Below are 22655 nucleotides of genomic sequence, written 5' to 3'. Positions count from 1 at the left end.
TGTCCTCCCGGTTCCCTCTCTATTACTTTTTAATTTAAATATGTTTTTATTGATGTTTTAGAAAAAGAGGAAGGGAGAGAGAGAAAGAGAGAAACATTGATGTTTCTCCATCGGCTGTCTCCCGCATGCAGAGCCCGCAACCTGGGCATGTGCCCTGAATGGGAATCAAACCAGTGACCTTTAGCTGCACAGGACAACGTTCAACCAACTGAGCCACAGCCACACTGGCCAGAGCCCTCTCTATTACTTTTGCTCAATCTCTCTTGCTGTGGTCTTTCCTCTGACCCTTACCTGTTGGTATTTCTCAGGGATCTACCCTTGGCTCTCATCTCTAACCACTCTACCTCCCTTCCTCAGCTGTTTCAGCCCAGTCTGTGGATTCCGCCTCACCTCTGCCTGTCTGTCCAAGTACTGACAGGCTCCCTCTGTGTGAGTCATTCCAGCTTTCATGTGTTCAGACTCATGTCCTCTCTCCTCAAATCTCTTCTGCCTCCCTTCTTGTTCACAGCATCACCATCCGTTCAGTTCCCTGGCTTTCCGTCTTGCCCCTCATCGAGTTGGTCACTAGGTCGTGTCAATTCTGTCTCTAAGGGCTCCTCTCCACCTCCTTGGAGGCTTCCCTCGTCCAGCCTCATCTTCTCTGTCACCTGAAATGTTGCAATGATCTGCTCTTCCTGCCCCCGCCTCGCTTTCCTCACCTCCACCCACCTCAGCTGCCATAGGGCCTTCCCACTGCTCTTGCTTTAAATCCTTTAATGAGTCCCACCGCTTTTGTAATGAAACCCAGACTCTTGGCATAGACCCCTCCACCCTCTGATTCCAGCCTAACTTTCACGGCCTCTCCTTTGATACTTCCATTTGTTCTTCCAACGTGACTACACTCCACTTGCGTGTCCCAGGGCTTCGCTTATGCAGTTCCCTTTGCCCAGAATGCCCTCCACAAGGACTTACTCTTCCTCTGTGTTGCTAGGACATTTTGCCACATCATCGAGATAGCACCTTTGTCCTTCTCGAAAGATTGTGAGCTCTTTGAGGGCAGAGACTACATCTTAGTTTTCTTTTTAAGCTGGTACCTTTTCATTTAGCTTAATTGATTAGTACTTAAAAAAGGACTTGGGCCTGGTCGCTGTGGCTCAGTGGTTAAGTGTCGTGTCCACCCATGAACCGAGAGGTCCCTGGTTTGATTCCCAGCCAGGGCACATGCAGGGGTTGTGGGCTCGATCCCCAGTCTCTCTCTCATCGATGTTTCTATCTCTCTATCCCTCCCCCTTCCGCTCTCTCTAAAATCAATAAAAACATTTTTTTTTTAAAAAGAAAAGACTTGGATTTGAAACCCCTGCTGTAATTATGGGCTAGGAATGTCTAACCGAGAGCATGTGGGCCACCACTCCCCCTGTCCCTTGCCCTTTACAGATATCACTAGTTCATCACAGCACTTGATTTCTCACTGAGCCTCAGAATCTTTCTCAACGTGGTGATACCGAGAGCCATTTTCAATCAAATGGAGTTGGCCTAACAGATGAAACCTATTTGTTATCCTGGCATGTCTGGGTCACAGCCAAAGGTCCCTATCTATTCTTCTTTCCCACTATTTGCCATCCTGGTCTGTGTCATTTACTAGCTATGGGAACTTCAGTCAATCTCTTAATCTCTCTAGGGCTCAGTTTCTTCACCTAAGGAGGCAATAAAACCTCCCATTGTGTGGTCAGGGTTACAGGAGAGAAAGTATGTGAAATCTGCAAGGCCCTTAGACAAATATATGATATTACTATTATCCTACTTTGCAGATGAAGGAAAGTATCTACTAAATTAGAGAAACAAGGGCGCAGACAGGTAAAGTGACCTGCTGACAGTCATTTAACAGCTGAGCCAGAACCTCTGTCTCAAGTTTCGTGGATTTTGTCACGTTGCTTTTCCACACCCTCGTGGGATTGATGATGCCTTATTTCTCCTTTCTCTAGGGGAACAGTGATTTGTGGGGTAGCGTTTACCATAGCCCCAGAATTGGAGGAAGCTTCCAACCCCCTATGCTTCATTCCACCTCCCTATAATTCCCAAGAGGAGGCCCCCTTCAAAACTCTCCCCCGCTGCTGAGAGGGGGGTGAACAGTGAGGGGAGCTGCCTGGAGCTAAGTTCCTCGGCCACTGCCCTTTGGCCCCTTGCCCTCCTTCTTGTCCCCAGCCTCGGTGGCTCCAGGCAGCTGGCAGGCTTCTCAAAGCCCTGTATGGCCAGGCCTCCGGAGATAAGGTTTTTGGGGTGGAGGCCAGTGAGCCACTGAGCTGTCACCAGATATGCTACCAGAGTCTGAGAAACCAGAGAGGGGCCAAGCTGATGGGACCTGCTCCTTAGGGTCCTGGGACTAGTGGGGTTCCTTACCTGCGAGAAGAGAGGCAGGCAGACTAGATCCCAGCTCAACACCTCTTCTCTATACACTTTCTTCTCTGTGATCCTATAGGTTGCACTGGCTAGGGGTGAGGGAGGGCTTGGGCCTTTGGTGGGGGTCCAAGACAGAGTGTAGAGGGAAGGCAGGAGAGTCACTCCCCCTACCCCCGCCCGTGTGGAAGGACCCTCAGGAGCAGCTCCCATTGGAGTAATTTCATCTTCCCACTCCTTCCAGGAAGAACCCTGCCCATCTTCCCAAATAGAATATTTTCTGAACTGGTTCTTAACCTCTGTTTTGTTCATCTTTGTATCCTCCTCGGTGCCATATATTTTCCTTAAAAGAATCTATAGGGTTGGTCTACATTCCTTTTTCCTCCCTCAGGCCCCTATTTGGTGTGTAACATGCTTCCTCCCTGGGAAGTTCTCCTTCCAAGCTTCCTATTGAAGTGTCAACCTCGCAACAGTTGGGGGCACCAATTTGGTCTCCCCATCAGCATTTACTCCAAGCTGAAGAGCCATCTTTTCTCTAGTGTCCCTCAGTCCTCACTCCACACTGCCCTCTCCCAGCTCTCTGTAATGAGGGGTCCAGATGGGGAAACCAAGGCACGATACTTAACAGTAGGGCCTCAATGCCAGAAATCCAGAGTCTTCTGTGGGAGATAAGTTCCTCTTTCATAGTGTCAGAGAGACAGAAAACTTCAGGCAGGGGCCAAAAACTGTTCCAGGGCAGGACGACTTTGGACTTGAACTTCTCCCTGGACCATTGAGGTCCTTCTGAGGAGCCCGGTGGTTCTTTGTGCCCAGTGACCAAGGACAAGAGGACTGAGACTTGGGAGAAAAGGAGATGAGGAGTAGGAAAAGGAAGATGGAGGGGAAGCAGAGGGGCACCAGCTCTGAAGCCCCTAGGGTTATAGGTGGGACAGAGGCCATAATAACCTGACCTCCGCTGGCCTTTCCAGTGCCCGTGTTCTCCATCCTCTACCCACCCCTCACAACACTGTCCTCCAGCCTCACTAAGCTGCTCTCAACTCTCGACTGGGCTCTGCTTTCTCTTACCAACCACAGTTCTTGGCAAATGACAGGGCCTCGTCCATGGAGCTCTCTTCCTCTTCCCACCTTGCTTGGTTAATTTCTACACCCACTTTAGGCCTCACTTCCTTTGGGAAGCCCTTTCGGATGCCCACACCCCCAGAAGGATGTGAGGCCCCTCCTCTGTGCTGCCACAGTGCCAGGGACTTCCCCCCACCCTCACCCCCCCACAGGCCCTACAATGAGCCGGCCTTGTGCTGAGAGTTTGTGCACCACATCGTCCTATCCTCCCTAGGAGGTGGGTAGTGCCATTCCCCTCGTATTATTGGTGTGGAAACCAGACTCAGAAACTGTAGCTGACTGGCCCAGAAGGACCACTAGGAAGTTGAACCCGGGTCTGCTTAAACAGAGGCCCATGCTTCTCACCTTGCCCGCGCACTGACATAGGACACCCATGCTGGGAGGCACCGGGGGTCATCCCATTCAACCCCTCATTTCACTGAAGAAGCAGCCCAGGTCTGAAACGCTGAGTAACTTGCCCATGACCACAGCTAGCGAGTAGCACATGTGACTTTAATCAGGATCAGGGCAGTAACCTTGGCCTTCTTCCTCGTCCCAGTCTCCCTCTTCCTACAAGATCCTTTCTTGGCCCTGGGGTGCTGAAGGGCCAGGTGGTGGGGAGCCAACCTTGGAACATTATCCATTGAACTCTTCCCCTGTCCAACCACAGCTACAGCCCAGGAGGTGTCCGATGTGCCCCACCCATCAGCGGGTATCAGGAATCCTCCCCACCCCAGTAGCAGCTGGCCCAGAAACACGCCATCAAGATCATGAAAAAATGGCAAGTAGCTGGCCCATAGAGAGGGGCACATTCAATGTTGCTCTCGCCTGGGAGTGTGGAAATGGGCAGGAGACGTCTTTGAAACACCTGGAAATCCCACGGCCTCCAGGGGCTCCGAGCAACCTTGGGACTCTCTCCCCCGCCCAGCCACCAGCCTTTGTTCAATAGGACACCTCTCTTTCTCATCAGGGGGTGTGAGTTCTCTTTCCATCCTTCCCCTTTCCTAGTAATACCTGATTCCCTGGACCCGCTTCCTGTTATGTCGAAAGCTACCTGCTGCTGCCTAAGCAGTGTATTCTGATCTTTACCCTTCGTGGAGCTAGAGACCCACAGGGACCTTACACTTAGGGCACATATTCAGGGAACTGAGCCACCTTCCCTGAGCCAACTTCCTTTCCTTCTCGGGGCTCCTGGTTCATGTATGGGGGATCAACCTCTGACCCTCAGAGTATTCTAAGGGGGTCACCCTGGTAGGAATCTACCCCTTCCCCAACTTTCTACTTATTCCTTATCCAGTTTCCTTGTTATAAGAGAAGGATGGGGTAGGGGTGGCGTGAAGACACTGACTAGATGCAGAATAGACTCAGAGGTGACTGTATCCCTGTCCTCCCTCTCTCAGTAGCCAGATCTGCACACCCCTGAGTGCAGCTGGGGAGGGTGAAGTTATATTTCAGGTGGGCTCTTTCTCCGACAGGGGACATTGGAAGGGGCAGTTGGAGGCAGAAGAACCACACCAGGGTATGAGGGCGGGGCGGCGTGTTCTGGAGGAGGTGGCTTCAGCAAAGTCCTGCAGCCACAGAGGGAACATTCCAGGTGAGGAGCAGGGCTAAGGAATGGAAGGGCCCTGCCAGGGTGTGTGCCATTCTGATGTGAGGAAAACACCCCGGAGCTGCAGCTCAGTGTTCGATAGGATTAGTAGATAAGCAAACCAATACAGCTTAGCTCTCCGCCTGGCGGCGTTTCTGCAGCTGTGGCCCATCCACCACCCCAGGTCCCCGCACAGCGTGGTGCAAGCAGCCTTCAAATCCTTGGGGTCCCGTTAGGCCCTCCACCTAATCCCCTTCTAGGGCACCCGCTCTGGGCTTCCAGAAGATGCCCCAGACCAGAATGGTGGGAGAGGCATGGACACCCCCTACAGAACCTTATACAGACATAGGATGTTGGCAGGGAGGGTTAGAGCCAGGCATCATGAAGGCCATGTAGTCAATAGAGATCGCAGACTCTTCAACCCCAGCAAGGAGGCAGTGGGGCTTTCTCCCCAGCCATCCCGAGCCTGGAGAGGCCTGGGGTAGGGAGAGAGTCAGGAATGAAGAGATCTAGGTTACCCTGCTTAGGGACAGTGGAAGGGTCAAGGTGACCTTTTGAGGTTCTTTCTAGATCAGGATCCTAGTTAAGGTTCCTGTACCTGTTGTTCTCCCTACTCACCACCTCTCCATGCCCCCTACTCCTTCCCAAGAAAGGTGGGTAAAGCTAGCTCAGTGAAAACTCCACAGGGGGTCATCTGAGTGAAGCCAAGAAGCAGATAATGACCCTCAAAAATCACTAAAAACCACCTAGAGGCAAGGAATTTCCATTCTCGTTCCAGGCTTTCCACCTGGACACATCATGTCATCTCTCACAGGAGACATGACAACTGTCCCATCCACCTCCCAGGGCCATGAGGGGCTGTGACATATGCACATGCACTGGGCCGGTGCGAGGGTGGCCCCCCTGGGCCTGCGCTGTAGCAGCCAGGGTCCGGTCGTGCCAGCAGAGCACCTCCTGCATGCTTGGCTCAGCTGGGGGTGGGGGACGGGGCCCTGCCCACCCACCTCCTCCATGGTCAGATGAGGGGCACTGTGCTCAGAGTTCAGCATAGGCCGCGTCTGTGGTTAACGAATAAGCAAGTGGGTTTGGGGCAGACGGACATTCCCCGCCCCAGGGCCACATTCTTGAGGTCACAACAAGTGCAAACTTGTTATAACCTGTGTTGGAGCAGCAGGGGCCAGAGAGGGCATGAAGGGGGGGTGGAGTGGTGCTGAGCTGGCTGAGGCTGGTGGAGGGGGTGCAGGGGGAGAGGAGGGGTGGGTGGGGGGTATGCAGGGGCATCTGCGAGTGGATGGTGGCGGGCATGCAGAACTGTGGGCCTGGGGCAGCTGCTGTGTCTGGGCATTTCGCCCCCCCTCCGCCCCCCCTGCCCGTGCCATGTGTGGGGCTGCATAGATGAGTGTGTGCCTGTGTGCCTCTGCATATATGAGTCCTGCGGTGGGTGGAGGGGGAGAGGTAGCAGCCAGGCCCAGCTGGGCACGACGAACCAAGGAGCGGGCAGGCTGTGTCCCTTCTCCTCCTCTCCCCTGGCTGCACAGAACCTGCGTTCCAACTCCATCCACAAGCTGCCCTTGCCCTGCCAGCTGGGCCTCTCCCCTCCAAGTGCCCATTTCCCCAGCCTGGGGGTGGGGGTGGGGACTTCCTACCCTTCCCCCCACCCAGCCCTGGGCCCACTCCCCCAGGCTCTCTGGGCCCTCCGGACACTGGGGCGTGTGGGGGGTGGTATGGGGGGAGGCTCTGAAAGCAGGTGACTGTTCGGGGGAACTTGGGGACAGAGCCCCCATTGTGCCCGCCCCTGAGCCGCCTCAATGGAGCTCTCCGGCACAAAGGGGCTTTGACAATGGGCAGGACATTAGTATGCAGAGCCAGCCCCTCAGCCCTCTCCCTGTCCCACAGCCCAGGGCGGGTAGGGGGCTGCTGGCCACGCCAGGGGAGGCAGGGGGTGGGGCAGGGCTGAGACTGAACTGATCTTAGCCCACAGGGGTTGGGGGGGGGGGGGGACACTACCCAGGAGACAGGGCAGGGAGACTGGACCAGAGTCCCCAAACCTGCCACTCGCCAGTAAGGATCTTCCAAGTGGAAAAAGCTACGGGGACTGGTGGGATGGGGGAGGGCCGTGGGAGGCCCCTTGGTTCCAGGCAGGCCCCGGAGAGAAGCAGTGGGCATCTGAGGCCACCCACTTTCTGCCTCAATTTTACCCTTTATTCAAGGGAATTCTGTGGGCAGGAGAAGAACGGAGCAGCAGACAGCAAGACCTCAAACCTCAGCCCTCCACATATCAGAGTTGTCAGCTTGGGGGCTTCGGGTGGGAGCTGAGCCTCCAGAAAGTGTGTGCGTGGGGGCGGGGAGGGGGTCCTGGGCTTCTAAGGAAGGTGGGGTGCCTGCAGCCCAGCTTAGGGCCCAAGAGCCAGGACTAGCTCTTCCTCAGTGTATATCTGTCTGTCTCCCCATCTGCCTCAACCCCTACCCCCCCGCCCCCGCCCGCTGTGGGAGAGGCTCCTCTTCTGCCCGGGACCCCCCGCCCCTCCGCACCCCAAGATCACCCCAGCCCCACCAGCTGCCTTTCCCCACTGCAGTGCCTGCTCTGTGGTGCCTCAGCACTGAGGACCAGGCCGGGGGAGCCTGGGAAAGAGTGGGGTCTGGAGGGGGGACCGCTGAGAGCAGACGATGCCCTGGAGGGGCTGGGTGCACCATACAAGAGGTAGTATTGCCCAGTCACAGACGCCCTGTCCCTAGGGCCAGTGACCCCAGGAGAGAGGGCGAGCCACTTCACAGAACTGTTCCCCACAAGATCTCTGGGCTAAACTTGTCCGGCTCTCTCCTCTGTAGGTTGCTGGGATGTCAGGAAGTCCTCCTGCTCTCTGCCCGCAAGGCTCCCTGCTCTCTTCCCATGGGCCCTGACTGGCTCACCTGAATTTCTGGGGGAAAGGTAAGGTCTGCTTCTTTCCCTGTCTCAGGACCTGGGGTTCCCCCCTACCCCCCCCCCCGCCCCCCACCGGAAAAGTCTGGTGGAAGAGCACAGGGCTTGGAGTTAGAACTCGGGGCTCAGGGCCCAACAATTCTGGTGACTGTCCCTGGGACCTGGCACAGGTACGTCCCCTTTCTGGGCCAAAAAGCCCCATCTGGAATGTAGAAAGAATCACCTCTGCAGCTCCCTGCTCTCCGGGCCAATGGGCAGTGCACTCAGGGGTAAGAGTTGAATAAGAGCTAACATTATTCCGCACTATGCTGAGCCCTTTTCTAGTGTTCTGTCATTTAGTTCTCAGCAACTCTACAAAGCAGGCACTTTTTTAAAGCCCTAGTTCATAGATGAAACGGAAGCACAGAGATGTTAATAATTTGCCCAAGGTCACACAGCGATTGAGCGGTAAAATTGAGATTCAAGCTCAGGTAGGTCGTCTGTCTCCAGAACCCACATGACTAACTATGGCCCCGTAATTCATCCCGAGTGGAAACGTTCAAAAGGCCATGGCAGCTGGGGGAGACCAGCCAGATCGGCCAAGGTTCCTCTCAACTAGGAATTCTCAAAGTGTGGTCTGCAGCCCCTGGAGGTTCCCGAGACCCTTTCAAAGGCTCTCTGAGGTCAAACCTATCTTCACAACAATACTGATGTGTTGTTGGCTTTCTTCACTTATTCTCTCATGAGTGCTCAGAGTTTTCCAGAAGCCACATGACATGTGATAGTACAACATGTTGAATTAAGATGCAGACACGAGAAGTCAACTGTCTTCTATTAACCCTTAAAAAGAGCTGTGAAAATGTGAAACAATGCCACTCTTACTAAGCTTTTTTTTTTAATATGGCTATTTTCATTAAAAATGGCATTTACATTGACATGCAATGGTTTTGTTATTTTTACATTAATAGCTATTTAAGTCTCCTCAGTTCTTTTTTTTTTACAACATGCTTTTTATTTTATTTTAATATATATTTTTATTGATTTCAGAGAGGAAGGGAGAGGGAGAAAGAGATAGAAACATCAATCATGAGAGAGAATCATTGATTGGCTGCCTCCTATATTTCCCCTCCTGGGAACCAAGCTCACAACCCGGGCATGTGCTGGAATCAAACCCGTGACCCTTCAGTCTGCAGGCCGATGCTCTATCCACTGAGCCAAACTGGCTAGGGCCTCCGTTCTTATTTCTAACATATCAATTTCTGTAACCCACATAAGCAAAAGCTCTTTGATATCTTTGATAGGTTTTAAGAGTGTGAAAGGGTCCTGAGGTCAAAAAGTTTGAGAATCACAGCCCTAGACTCAGACATACCGGCCCTCTCTTCTTGACAGTTGCTTGTGACTTTCTTTTTTTATTTTTTAATACATTTTTATTGATTTCAGAGAGGAAGGGAGAGGGAGAGAGAGAGAAACATCAATGATGAGAGAGAATCATTGATTGGCTACCTCCTGCAGTGGGGATCAAGCCCACAACCCAGGCATGTGCCCTGACTGGGAATCGAACCGTGACCTCCTGGTTCATAGATTGATGCTCAACCACTGAGCCAGGCTGGCCAGGCTGTGTCCTTTTTTTATTTTTTATCAGAGGGTCAAACAGGGAGATTTGGATGTGGGGAGGAGGTATAGGCTGGGGTCCCGTGGTAAAGGTAGAGAAGAGGGACAGTCCCAGGGGTAATGTAAGACTAAGATGTCAGGGCCGCCGAAACCAGTTTGGCTCAGTGGATAGAGCGTCGGCCTGTGGACTGAGGGGTCCCGGGTTCGATTCCGGTCAAGGGCATGTACCTGGGTTGCGGGCACATCCCCAGTAGGAGATGTGCAGGAGGCGGCTGATCGATGTTCCTCTCTCATCGATGTTTCTAACTCTCTCTCTCTCTCCCTTCCTCTCTGTAAAAAAAAATCAATAAAATATAAAAAAAAAAAAAAAAAAAAAGATGTCAGGGCTACATCCCACTTCCCCGCATGTCTCCCAGCTTGCAGGCCCTGCTCAGAGGGATACTCCAGACAATGGGGCTGTCCAGACTGGACTCTGACCTTGGCTCTTGCTCCACTTGGTATACCTGCTGACAAGCCCAGCGTCAGGCAGAGCACACCTCCCTGGTGAGGAGAGAAAGGCTCTGAGGGGCCTGAACACCCACATGGATTTTTGCACTTGGGGCCAACAGTCTGAAAGGGCTGGAAACTGGGGGCTCTTGGGACTGCTGCTTTTCATCTTCAGATGATGCTGTCTCCACGGGACCAGGGGTTGATAAATGTCTCTTGAGGTTCCCTTGAGAGTTGATAATAGGGTCTTACATAGACCCTCCTCCCAAACTCCATGGCCTCTGAAGCCAGGGTCCTCCCGCCAGAAGCAGCAGTCAGAAAGGTTTCCTAGTTAGAGCCAAGCTGGTCAGCAGGCACTCTGGGGCCAAGGGTCTGAAGCAGAAAGAGAGGCCTTTGTTTCAGGGAGCCTGCTATGTGACAGACAGAGGCCTAACCCTAGAGGAGCCCCCATGTAATGAGGGCAACAGGATGTCCCCTCCAACATCACCACTGCATCGGGTATCCTGGGCAACGTTACACAAGGGACAAGGGACAAGCAGGATGCTGAGGAGGAGGGCGTACACGATGGCAGAGCCGATAGGGACACAGGAATGGAGAGTGGCAGGAAGGGTGAGACTCGGAATGGCCCGTGTGAAGGCCCAGAGTGGAAGGAAGAGCGTGGCTCAGAATTGCCATTGAGTATATTCCCCTGGAACAAGGTCTGAATGGAGCAGTCCCCCAAAATGGGGTGCTGGAGGGGACTGTGGGGAAAGGCTGACTGAAGTATCTTGAAGACTATGATTGGGAGTTTCCATCTGAGAACCAATAGAGAGATCTAGGGCGGAAAGGAGCAAGATAACACGGATGCTTCACGGTGATGATGTCAGGGACAATGCTGAGGTGGAGAGGGAGTCAAGGAGAGAGACTGGCTGAAGGTAGGGAGGTCATTTCATGGGCATCCGGGCTGATGAGGGGGACAGGCTGACAGAAGAGGAGTGAGCACACACCTGAGAGAAGGTGTGGGGCAAACCTAGGCAGGGAGAGGAACAAGCAAGGTCATGCGGGGTCCGGGGTGAGAGGTGGGAGAGAGAGAAGTTGCTCAGAATGGGGAGATGGACTGTCTGGGGCAGAAGCTCAACAGCTCAGTTATTAGATCTGAGTTGAAGATAGGACATCTGCCTGGTGAAAACATTGGGAGGAAGGGGCTATGGGGATGGGGACCCAGGCCCTGGTGCTGGTCAGCCTCGTGGAGTAAAGACAGGAACCTCATCTTATCTTAGATCAGGCGTGTTCAGGGACTACATGAAAATTCTCCCACCTTCCCAAACTCTAGAAGGGTGGAGGGATGGAGACTCAGAACCTCAGAAAAACCACAGTCAAGGGCTGGGGCAAGGCCCACGAGCCAGCAAAAATGACAGAGTAGAGAGAGCCAGAGCCCTTTGTCCAGGCCCTTTAGAAATACTGACTCCTTCACTCCTCACCCACTGTTAGCCCCATGCAAGAATGAGGAGGCTTGGGTAGCTAAGTGCTGAAACCAGGATCTAAACCCAGAAGTCTGACTCCAAGGCTGTGCTCTTAACCAGTGCCGGCTGCCTCCCAGGCACAGCCAGGACGGAAAGGAGCCCAGGAGCAGCCCTGGGCATGGGAGGCCGTCCCCCTGGCTGCTCAGTAAATCCCCGTGCCCATCTGGGCTTCACGGCGCCTCTCAGAAGTCTTCACCACGGGCTTTTTCTTTTGGGGATTTTTTTTGGTGTGTTTTTTTGTTTTTTTGTTTGGTTGGTTGGTTGATCGGTTTTGGTCCAGAAGGCAGTCTCCCTTTCTTCCCCAATCTTTATTTTAGATTTCTTTCCTTGTATGAGATGTGCTTCCTGAACTCTAACCTAAGTCCTTCCAGCTTCATGCCATTCCCAGGTCTTGTGCCACTGGAAGGGGAGTGGATGGCCTTACACACACCCCCTTTCTATGTTACTCCATTTTGGAGACCCAATGCGTTAATTCAGGCCTCTCAGGGTCCTGCTTCTCCAACCTCTTTCTGCCAACCACGCAGTTCATTCAGCTCTTACTTCTCTCCCACATTCCAGAGCCAGCCCTTCCCGCCTCCCCACCACCTCAAATTCAGCTCCCAGCTAGCAGACACCCACGGGAGAGTTTTTCCCACAATCCCCTTCTCTTTGCCCTTTCAAGGTTCTGATGGGGGAGGGGATGAAGAGGGGCCACCTAGATGCACTGTCTCCATGAAGAATGGTGACAACACACATACTAAACTTGGATGAAGGGCGATGAGCATTGAACTCAGCCTGTGGTAGAGCGAGGTGACGTGTAAACACCAAAAGCTCTGCTTCCCGGGACCTGCCCCAGCCACCACCCTTCGCTGGGTGCTAAATCACTTGGATGCCAATCTTCTCCTTCTCTCCAATCTTTCTGCGGTCTCATCTCCACAGTGTGCTTCGTATGAGCCCTTCTCTCTACCCCTTCCAGGGCCTCACCACTGTCCTGGACAGCTTGGCCTCCGGCTGGACAGTAACACTGACCAGTCAGGCAAGAGGAGAATCTAGGCCAGGGAGGGGAGGGAGAGTGGAGGTTTTTTCTTCCGTCCTAAATAACTCTTGGCAGGAAAGTTGAGGTGCTCCATTGCCCGATGCCTCTTTTCCTCCCACCAATGCCTGGGGCCCAGCCTATCTTCCATCTTGTGCACATTTCGCTAGGAGACCCAGAAGGCCTTTTTCTTCAGAGGAAGCATGTGTTCCCGCACAACTCACCCGCCAGAGCCCTAAACCCCTTACCCCACCACCACCCCCTGGATGACCCCAGGGGACATCTGAGCCCACTCAGACCCTCCTGTCCCAGCCTCTCTGGTCCCTGGGGACAGCAAGGGGAAAAGGCCTCTGGGTCTTCTGCCGGACTCTTCCCTTGTAGCCCAATCCAACTGAGCTAGAGCTATAAGTGCGCTCACGCACAGAGGGGCACGGGGGCCATTCAACAGGGCACAGGGAGGAAGGAGCTGGGGGATGCCAGAGGGCAGACAACGAATCCTCCCACACAAACACATGTGTCAATAGACTGGATGTGGGGGTGCTGCTGGGAGGCAAAGCTTTTCCGCAGGGTCGGGGTCCGCAGTGGGATTCGGCATTAGAACCACAGGAGGAATGGAACCATAGTCCAGCCTCCCCCCTCCACTCGGTAGAGTCATTGCCATTTGATATCCACTGAGACAAGTTGGCTGCTCGGGCTCCGGGTGGGGGCTGGGGGATGGCTCAGAAAACAGCAGCTCCTTTCAGGACCCAGGTTGGCAAGGGCTTTGGGAGGCTGGACTGGCCCAGATCACCCCCCCCAACACCCCCTCTCTCCCTCCCTCGCCACCACCACCAAAGGACTGAGGGGGCGGGGGGGGGGTGGCACTGCCTACGCCATGCCTACTGCCTCGGAAGACCAGCCCTGGCTCTTCTCCCTGGGGTGGTGCCCTCCTCCCTCTCCTTCCTCATTTCCTCCTCCATGAAAAACCAGCTATGAGCCAGGACACCTGCTTCCTTCTGCACTTGGTCCCCCATACCCAGCTTATCCCCTTAGAAAAGAAAAAGCCCTACCCCTCAGCACGGGATGGTGGCCTCCATCATGCCAGGAGCATGTTCAGAAATCCTTGGAGATTAGAAAAGGGTTTGGGGATGAAACTAAATGAAAGCCGGCAGTGGCTGCTGGCCCCTCGGCAGGCTGGCCTAGGCACCCACTCCAGGCCCTCCTCAGCACCCCTAAGCAAACAGCTGTCCTCACAGAAGGGCCCCAAATCTCCCACCATCATCTCCCTCATCCAGAACTGCCTAAAAGCAGTTCTGGGTGTGTGTGGGGGGCGGGGTGAGGGGGGGGCGGTTCAAACCCCACAGCTAAGGCGGACGAGCCAAAAAGCTTTAGCCACAATTTGTATTGGTGAGCAACATAATCGGGCTCTAAGCCCTGGCCTTCTTTGGGTCCAAATTTGTACTGGCTTCTGCAGCAACCCCCGTTCCCCATCTCCCTCGCTCCGCCTGGGGTGCTTCATTAACAAGAATGAAATCTCTCCATCAGAGCGGCCCTGCTCCCACTTTTGTCCAGTTTTGTCCTTCTATCCATCCCAGGCCTTAGCTCTCCTCCCCAAATCAGGGAGTTCCCTCATTTCTTTCCTAACACAGGTGCCCTTGGTGAGTGCCTGACGGAGAAGGGATGGGATGGGAAGGGCATCTCCATGTGAAGGTGAATATTAGAGCCCAGCCTGCCCTTCTCCCTCCTGCGGGAGTGGCCTTGCCGCTCTCCTCCTGGGGTCTCAGTGGGAAGCGGGGGGGGGGGGGGGGGGGGGGGGCAGTCAGGAGGGGTTGTGTCTGAAGTGGATGGAAGAGGCGGGTGGGCAGGGGTCCCAGGCACCCAGGTTACAGAGGATCCCCAACCTAAGCTGTACGTGTTCTTCTTCCCATGGTGCTAAGTGGGTGTCGCTATGTGCTGTCACTGTGTGGGTAGGGGGCAGGGACAGGGCTAGGCACGGGAGTGGGAGTAACCTGAGGATCCTGGGAAGAGGGGGCGCTGTCTGGAGGGCCAGAGTAGAGGTGCATGGTTCTATTTGTTGGAGGAGCTGTGATGTAACTGCAGGTCTGCCCAGTGGGAAGGGGCACCAGGAAAGCCCCTTCCTTAGCCTGAAGGGCTGAGGTGACCACGTTGGCTTATCTTCTAGGAGCCCTTTCCAGGGGGGTCCCTGTGGGGCCCCCTAAAAGGGGGGGTGAGGAACAGGGCCATACCACGGAGACCAGCCAGGGTGGGAGCCAAGTCTTGCCCCCCGACCCCGACGTCTATGGAAGGGAGGTGGGCAGCATCCCGGCCGGAGCGGCAGCCCTCCCTCATCAGGGCCAGGGGCTTACCTTGGGTCCGTGCTGAGTGGCCCTTCAGATGCGCAGCAGGACTGACGGACAGACGGGGCGGGCGGGCGGGAGTGAGGACGGAGCGGTGCGACGGCAGGGCCGGACTCTTAAACCGGAGCTGGGATCAGATAAGGGCTGGTCTGGGGGCCGGGGCCGGGGTCGGGCCGCTGGGGGCAGAGCTGGGCCGGTCCGGGCCGCCCCCTCCCTCCGCTGCTCGGGAGCCAAACTTTGTGTGAATGGAGGGCCCGGAGTGGGACCGGGTGGGCCGGGCGGGAGGGGGCTCCAGACCAGCCAATGGGAGCGTGGAGCGCCAGGCCCGCGCTGCCCGGATTGGAGGAGCGCGGGAAGGGGCGGGGCGGAGGGAGCGAGGGAGCCGAGCCCAGACGCCGGAGCAGGGCGCAACACCCAAAGACAGAAAACCAGACAGGCTCGGGGGGAATGGGAGACGGAGACGATCCGCGAAGTGATAGAAGCGGCGCTGGCAAGATGACAGGGAGAGGGAAGGAAGGAGGCGGCCGTGTCCGAGTGGGGAACGGCGCGGGAGCCGGCGGGGCGGGCCGGGCCGAGTTACTGAGGTGGGAATGAATTCAGGGCCGCCCCGAGGGGCGCACAGGGGCTGCGACGGGGACCCCGGGTTATAGCTTTCAGCAGTTTCCTTGCCGTTCGCCGTCTCTAAGCACTGGGTGTGGTCCTGATGCCGGATGGATGCGCAGAACACCATCCCCACCTGCAGCCGCTGGGTCAGCTGCGTCAGGAAGGAGAGATGGGGCGCTGGAGGCGGCAGACAGGGAAACGTCACTCTGCTTAGGGGGTCCCAGCAGACGGAGGAGGACCAGGTGACACCTAAAGAACGCGGGAGACTCCGGTACTGGGAGGTGATGGCACTTAAGGCAGAGGGAACTGCATTCACAAAATCCGGGGGGACAGGAAAACGCAAGTCTGCTTGGGATCATGCAGCAACCCGCCCGCTGGACTAGACGGGGTGGGGGTTCTCAACCTTTTCATCGCCGCCTTCTTTCATCATCTGGATTCATGGTTTTTTCCTGGGTGGGTTTTTTGTTTGTTTTTATTGAGTTTATTGAGGTGACATTGGTTAATAAAATTGGTTATATAGGTTTCGAGTGTACAATTCTATACTACGTCGTCTGTATAATAATTGTATTATATGTTCACCATCCAAAGTCAAGTCTCCTTCCATCACCACTTGTCCCTCCTTTACCCACTTATACCTGCCCCCACCCCCCTTTCCCTCTGGTCATCACTGTATTGTTTGTTGTCTGTGTCTATGAGTTTTGTTATTTTTTTCACCTTGCCCCCCTGAATTCATGTTTTGAGAGGTTTTTATTTTCAATGTCCCACCCTTGGCATTTATTAAGGAAAAAAATAATTATCTCCCCATATTCGTTCATCATAGATATTTAACTACTAATCAGTAACCAGTATTACCATATTGAGTTGATACACATCTTGGAAAAAACAACAACAAAGAAACTTCAAATTTTAGCTCAGTTCAACCTTAAAAGCCATATGATGGGTAAATGTGCATTTCAAGGAGCGCCTCAGGAAGGGAGGAGGGTGTGGGCTGCAGGTCAGGCACCTAGGCAGCGTGTGTTGGGCGAAGACCTGGAGTAAATACAGAGTGTGACAGCTCATGGTCAGCTTTGAGCTCCTGAAGGCGGTGGAGAGCAATGGCAGTGGAGTGAGAGACACAGCCATGGCAGAATTATAGAAAGATCCATCCGGAGGTGCGCAAGATGGTTTGAATCAAGGGGAAACATGGCAGCCATCCTAGATCCTTCATTCTTCCTCACCTCATCTCCCTTATCTAATCAATGCATCTGCTTTCTAAATCACCTAAATCCAGCTCCCTTCTCTCTACCTCATCCTCATGGCTGTGGTCCAGGACACCATCACCTCTCACCAAGATTACTACCAGGATCTGGAAGGTCACTAGCAGCCCAGGACCCTAACCCACCCTTCACCCTTCTCTCCAGTCTCAAAGGAAGAGGCAACCTGTATTCATCATGTCAGTCCCTATACCTTTGTGTCAAAACCCTAAATACTCCTTGCTTACTGGTCACGGTTCAAACTCCTCAGCTCAAGACTTAGGGTTCTCCTCTGAGAGGAGAGAGAATATGGAGCTGAAAGAGCTGAAAGAGATGGCTTGTAGTGAAGGAGAATTCTCTGGAGAATTTCATTTCAAATGGTTCCTACTTTTGCTGTAGAGCAGAAATGTCATTTTTTAAAATTCAGGGTGGGGATGGGACTGGGCAATTAGAAAGAGTTTAGATGTTCTAGAACAGCAGGGATGTAAGATTGTGAAAAAAGTACAGAGATAGCTTGAATGGCACTGAATTTCTCTAATGCAAGAAGAGTGATGTAAGCCTGGCCAGCATGGATCAGTGGCTGAGTGTCGACCTGTGAACCAGGAGATCACGATTTGATTCCCAGTCAGGGCACATGCCCGGGTTGCAGCCTCAATCCCCAGTGTGGGGCCCACCAGAGGCAGCTGATCCATGATTCTCTCTCCCTCTCCTTTCCTCTCTGAAATCAATAAAAAGATATCTTTTCAAAAAGAGTGATTTGAGGTTTTGTTCTTAAATTATGTTTTATAACGAATATACATATATCTGCCGTGTAGATTCCTTTGTGCAGATCAAATGTCAGTTCTTAATTTTTAGGTCTTTCTACAAAAGAGAAGTCCTAGTATGGTCACCAGTATCTCAATAGGGAATCAATGATAAAGGCTTTAGGAAATTAGTATTTGTGAATGTTTACTGTGCATTTAAATACATTACTTGAGATGGGAAAACAAGTTCAGAGAGGTAAGTGGCTTGTCTACGGTAACATAGCTAGAAAGTGTTAGATTTGGAACTTGAATCCACGTATTTGTCTCAGTAAATACTAGAGTGAATCTGCATGGTTTAAACATAATCTTCATTGTAAGCGTGAGTACATGTTGGTAGGAAAAACTTGCCAGGGTTGTGATGTCCAGTGTCCTCCATACAAAATGGCAGTTAGGGGAACTGTCTTTCTTTGACAACCTCCCTTCTCTTCTCCCAGTTTAGCAAGTTGTGTCTTTCTTATTCTTGATTGCTCCTGTCAGACTCACTCCTTCCAATGTTAGCCTCATCTCTTCTTGCACCTTCTCTGTAATGAGACAGGGTTCCCTCAGAGCCCAGGAGTGAGCAATCTGTTCTGGAAGGAGAATCCACGGGTGGGCAGCAGAATGAGGGGCTTCTGCTGGGAAGAGCAGGTGTGGACAGAAGGCAGGGTGGGGGCTTTGGGTCAGGAGGTATGAAGAGGCTCAGAATAGGCAAACTGGCACGTTATAAATGTGGAGTTGACTGGAAAGAGCAGAGCAAGCATGTCAAACTCGAAGCCTGCAGGCTACATGCCTCATTTATTTGGTCTGTGTTAGCCTTTGAGTTTGACATGCTTGGAGTAGAGACACTGACAATGCTCACTCCAGAATCCCAAGTGACCCACAAGGCTGAACAATTCCCATAAAATTCATCCCACAGAGGAGAAATCCCGGAGTGGCTGAGCTACATGCCCACAGTCACTAAAGATCATGATTTCGGTATACCACCTCCTTTCAGTAAATTCCATCTATACACACTTACATTTGTAAGATATAAATTAGGGCATACTTAATCACATTACTAAAGGATTCTTCCCAGAGTTTCTTCAACTAAGTGGTTCCTCTAGTACCTTTTCAATTGAGTCCAATAGAGAAAATTTCAGTAACACACAATGCACCAAGGTAGAAGGGAGGCAATAGGAAATAAAGAAACCAAGGGCCAGGACCTGGAAGGCCTGCGTCTGAGTCCTGTCTGTTCTCTTACAGCCCATCCCTTACCTATAAAGAGCTTGGGGTCGATCCCTTACCTGTAAAGTGAGGACTAATTCTGGACCACCTCCAATGCCATGACTTTTTAAAAGTATATATTTTATTGGTTTCAGAGAGGAAGGGAGAGGGAGAGATAGAAACATCAATGATGAGAGAGAATCATTGATCAGCTGCCTCCTGCACGCCCCATACTGGGTATCGAGCCCGCATCCTAGACGTGTGCCCTGACCTGGAATCAAACATCAAACTGTCACCTCCTGGTTAATAGGTCAATGCTCAACCGCTAAGCCACGCCACTCGGGTGACATCTTTTTTTTTTAATACTCACCTGAGGACATGCTTAGAGAGAGGAAGGGAGAAAAAGAGAGTGAGAGAAACATTGATGTGAGAGAGAAACATCAATTGGTTGCCTACCATACATGCTGCAAACACCTCCCCCCCCCCCCCCCCCCCCGCCCCATCTCAGATATGTCCCCTGACCGGGAATTGAACCAGCAACCTTTTGGTGCACAGGACGACGCTCAACCACCTGAGCCACTCTGGCCAGGCACCAACGCCATGACTTTTAAACTTTGATCCACCTCCACCCAATTCTATAAAGCAAGATAGACATGTGTACGAGAAGTCTTCTCACCCTCTAGCTCTGCTGAAAACAGCCCAAAGGCCAGCAAGCCCCTCGGCCTCAGGAGCCCCACCAGGCACCCTCTGTCCTGGGTTGTCCGGTGCTTCTTCCATTTCACTCTACTCTCCAGCCACATTCAGTGCTTCAACCACATTCTCCCTCTGCTCAGAGTTTTCTAAGGTCCCATCTCCTTTGAATTTATAGGCATTGTTCTAGCCCAGCTGGCATGGCTCAGTGATTAAGCGTTGACCTATGAACCAGGAGGCCACGGTTTGATTCCCCGTCAGGGCACATGCCCGGGTTGTGGGCTCGATCCCCAGTGTGGGGCGTGCAGGAGGCAGCCAATCAGTGATTCTCTCTCATCATTGATGTTTCTCTCTCTCTCTCTCCCTCTCCCTTCCTCTCTGAAATTAATAAAAGTATATTTTAAAAAAGGAATTGTTGTAATCTACCATGTCAGCCTCCCTGCTCCATGGATCTCATATCCTCAACCATCTCCTGTTCCCCATCATGCTTCCTCCCCCACCTTTGAACTTTTACACAAGAAGCCTCATACTCTCACTCAAGGAAACTTCCCAGATGTGTTGACCCCAGGGCTGCCCACACAGCTGTACAGTTTGTGGGCTGCACAAAGGCACCCACTGAGGGGGAAAGTTGAGAACTGAACTGCATTTTGCTTGGCAATTCGTGCACCGTGGTTCAGAGCTGTGTCTACTGGAGGGATTCCCATTATTATTATTATTATTATTATTACCCAAAAGTACCACTTGATCTCCAAGCTCCATGCCATACATGAGGAACGCATCTGCTGAGAGAGGTCTGTTCCAAGGTTCTTCACACACCAGCAATGTGGCCCCAGCTGTGCCCCTCCTGCCCTCAGTACTCTCCAGTTCCAACCCCAGCTTCCCATCATCACAACTGTACTGACATAGTTCATTGGTTCCTTGTGAAGTTGCTTTCTTTATCTCACAATATCTGAAAGCTGAGGTCTCACCCATTTTTCTGAATCCTGGGGTACCTGAGAAAGCCATTTCCTCTCACTGTGGTCAGGCTCAGTGGTGAACAGGAATTGAGGTTAGAGAGCAGGTAACACCCAGGACCTACAGGATCAGTAAATCAGGGAGGGGGTAGTAGCCCCTTCCTTGTCCACGAGGCCAGACCCAGGGCAGCCCGGACTGAGGCAGGGGCTGGCTGGTCCTCCTTCTGGAAGGCCCTGCCAGCCCTGTGATGTCCCCCTCCAGGAAATGGGGCCAGTTCTATGCAAATGCGTTCTTGCCCAGGAGTTTGGTTTCTTCTCTCCCAGCTCCTGGCACAGTGGAACCAACATGAGCGGCCGCTTGGCAGGACAGAGAGGAGCAGGCTAGCAGTCCCAAGGCTCAGGTGACAGGGCCCGGCCCAGGAGACGGGGATGTTGACTGGGGCTTTAACAGCCCTCCTGATGCCAATCTCAGCCGAAAACTCGATATTTCCACTTGGAACAAGAAACACCAGCAGAGGGCTGGGGAGAGAAGGGCCATGTACCAGGAGTGCCCCCTGCAGGTCTCACTGGGTAGCACCAGAACAGAGGAAAGCAGCACAGGATGGGTGGAGCTCTAGGAGATGCCTGGGATGGTGAGGATCATGACCGGGAGGAGGAGGAAGAGGAAGCAAGAATTTACTGAGTATTTACAATGTGCCAGGCATTGCCTCACATAATCCTCATGACAACCCCAAGGGATGGATAACATTGTTGTTTTCATATCTTAGGTGAAGCAACTTGCTCAAAGTCACCCAGTTGGTAGTGGACAGCTTTGAGATTGAACCCAGTCACTGCCTCCAGAGAGTATATTATTTAGTACCATCTTCCCCATCTTGCCAGTTCACTCCAGGAACTTTTATCCTCTGGTGTCCATTTCTATCTCTTCCTGCTCTTCTTGTTGAAATCTGGAGAATTGCCCGGCTGGCGTGGCTCAGTGATTGAACGTTGACCTATGAACCAGGAGGTCACAGTTTGATTCCTGGTCAGGGCACATGCCCAGGTTATGGGCTTGATCCCCTGTGCGGGGCGTGCAGAAGGCAGCCAATCAATGATTCTCTCTCATCATTGATGTTTCTATCTCTCTCTCCCTGTCCCTTCCTCTCTGAAATCAATTTTAAAAAATATTTTTTAAAAAAGGAATCTGGCCCTAGCCGGTTTGGCTCACTGGATAGAGCGTCAGCCTGGGGACTGAGGGGTCCCAGGTTCGATTCCGGTCAGGGGCATGTACCTTGGTTGCAGGCACATCCCTAGTAGGGAATGTGCAGGAGGCAGCTGGTCGATGCTTCTCTTTCATCGATGTTTCTGACTCTCTATCCCTCTCCCTTCCTCCCTGTAAAAAATCAATAAAATATATATTTAAAAAATTTTTTTAAAAAGGAATCTGGAGAACAGATTAATAACAATGTCAATAATAACACCCAGTGTTTGTATACCACTCTCTGCTTTTAATTATTTCCCTGGAGAAAATGAACATTGAGGTATTTCTATTTTCCAAAATCTTTCCTTGTTTTAATCAGTATTCCTACAGCTATTTCTATACAGTTATGATCAACTTATAAGAATTTTCTATGTAAGAGTGTGCCTATAGGCACATTTACATATATAAAATAGTAACCAATTACATTGATATGCCACCAATATTATTGAGGCAGTGTAACTTTGTGAGAATAGCATGGGAGGGAGTGGCACAGGTATGTGTTTGACTGTCATCTCTGCCGTTATCCAGACTCTGTGACATGTGGTAAATCATTCACCTTTTCTCAGTTTTACTTTTTAGTTTTTCATTTAAAAATGAAGCAAATAATACTTACCTCATTGGGTATCTCACAGGGTTCTTAAATGAGGTAGGTATCTACTTCATAGCTGATGCTCAACAAGTGATTAGCAGTAGTGTTAGTATTATGCATGGACGTGTCTATCTCCCCCTTGGACCAGGAGCTGTCCTAGGTAGAGACATTAATTTCTGTAACCAACCCCACCTAGCACATTTCTTGGCACTTGGACTCCATAAACGTTTGCTGAATGAATAGTTAGTAAGCCCTAACCTAGCCGTTTCTCGCGGTTGGACATCTGAACTGTTTCTAGACTTTCTAACAGAATTAACTTCAAAGGCCTGTGTATATATTGCCTCCTTCGGTCTGCACACCTGTGAAGCAGGCGGAAAGGCCCACACCCTGTGAGAGATGGAAGAGCTGTGGCTCGGGGAAAGGAGGGGACTCCTATGGGCCACATCACAACTTAGTAACAA

The 22655-nt window shown here is 52.4% G+C and overlaps 1 protein-coding gene across 1 annotated transcript in view; it reads right to left on the bottom strand.

The window, feature by feature from the left end:
- Positions 1 to 15112, bottom strand: part of KCNJ10 (potassium inwardly rectifying channel subfamily J member 10) — a 31703-nt gene extending 16591 nt beyond the window's left edge. The window contains exon 1 of the mRNA XM_070396052.1: positions 14915 to 15112. The gene's annotated coding sequence lies outside the window, so the exon portion shown is untranslated. The remainder of the gene's footprint in view (positions 1 to 14914) is intronic.
- Positions 15113 to 22655: the final 7543 nt, after the last annotated feature.

The sequence above is a fragment of the Myotis yumanensis genome, unplaced genomic scaffold (genome assembly GCF_028538775.1).
Source record: "Myotis yumanensis isolate MYYU_CA2020_CCGP unplaced genomic scaffold, mMyoYum1.0.hap1 SCAF_17, whole genome shotgun sequence".
In the NCBI taxonomy this organism is placed as follows: Eukaryota; Metazoa; Chordata; class Mammalia; order Chiroptera; family Vespertilionidae; genus Myotis; species Myotis yumanensis.
Note: the sequence above shows the minus strand (reverse complement) of the source record. Positions and strands in the feature narration are given on the sequence as shown.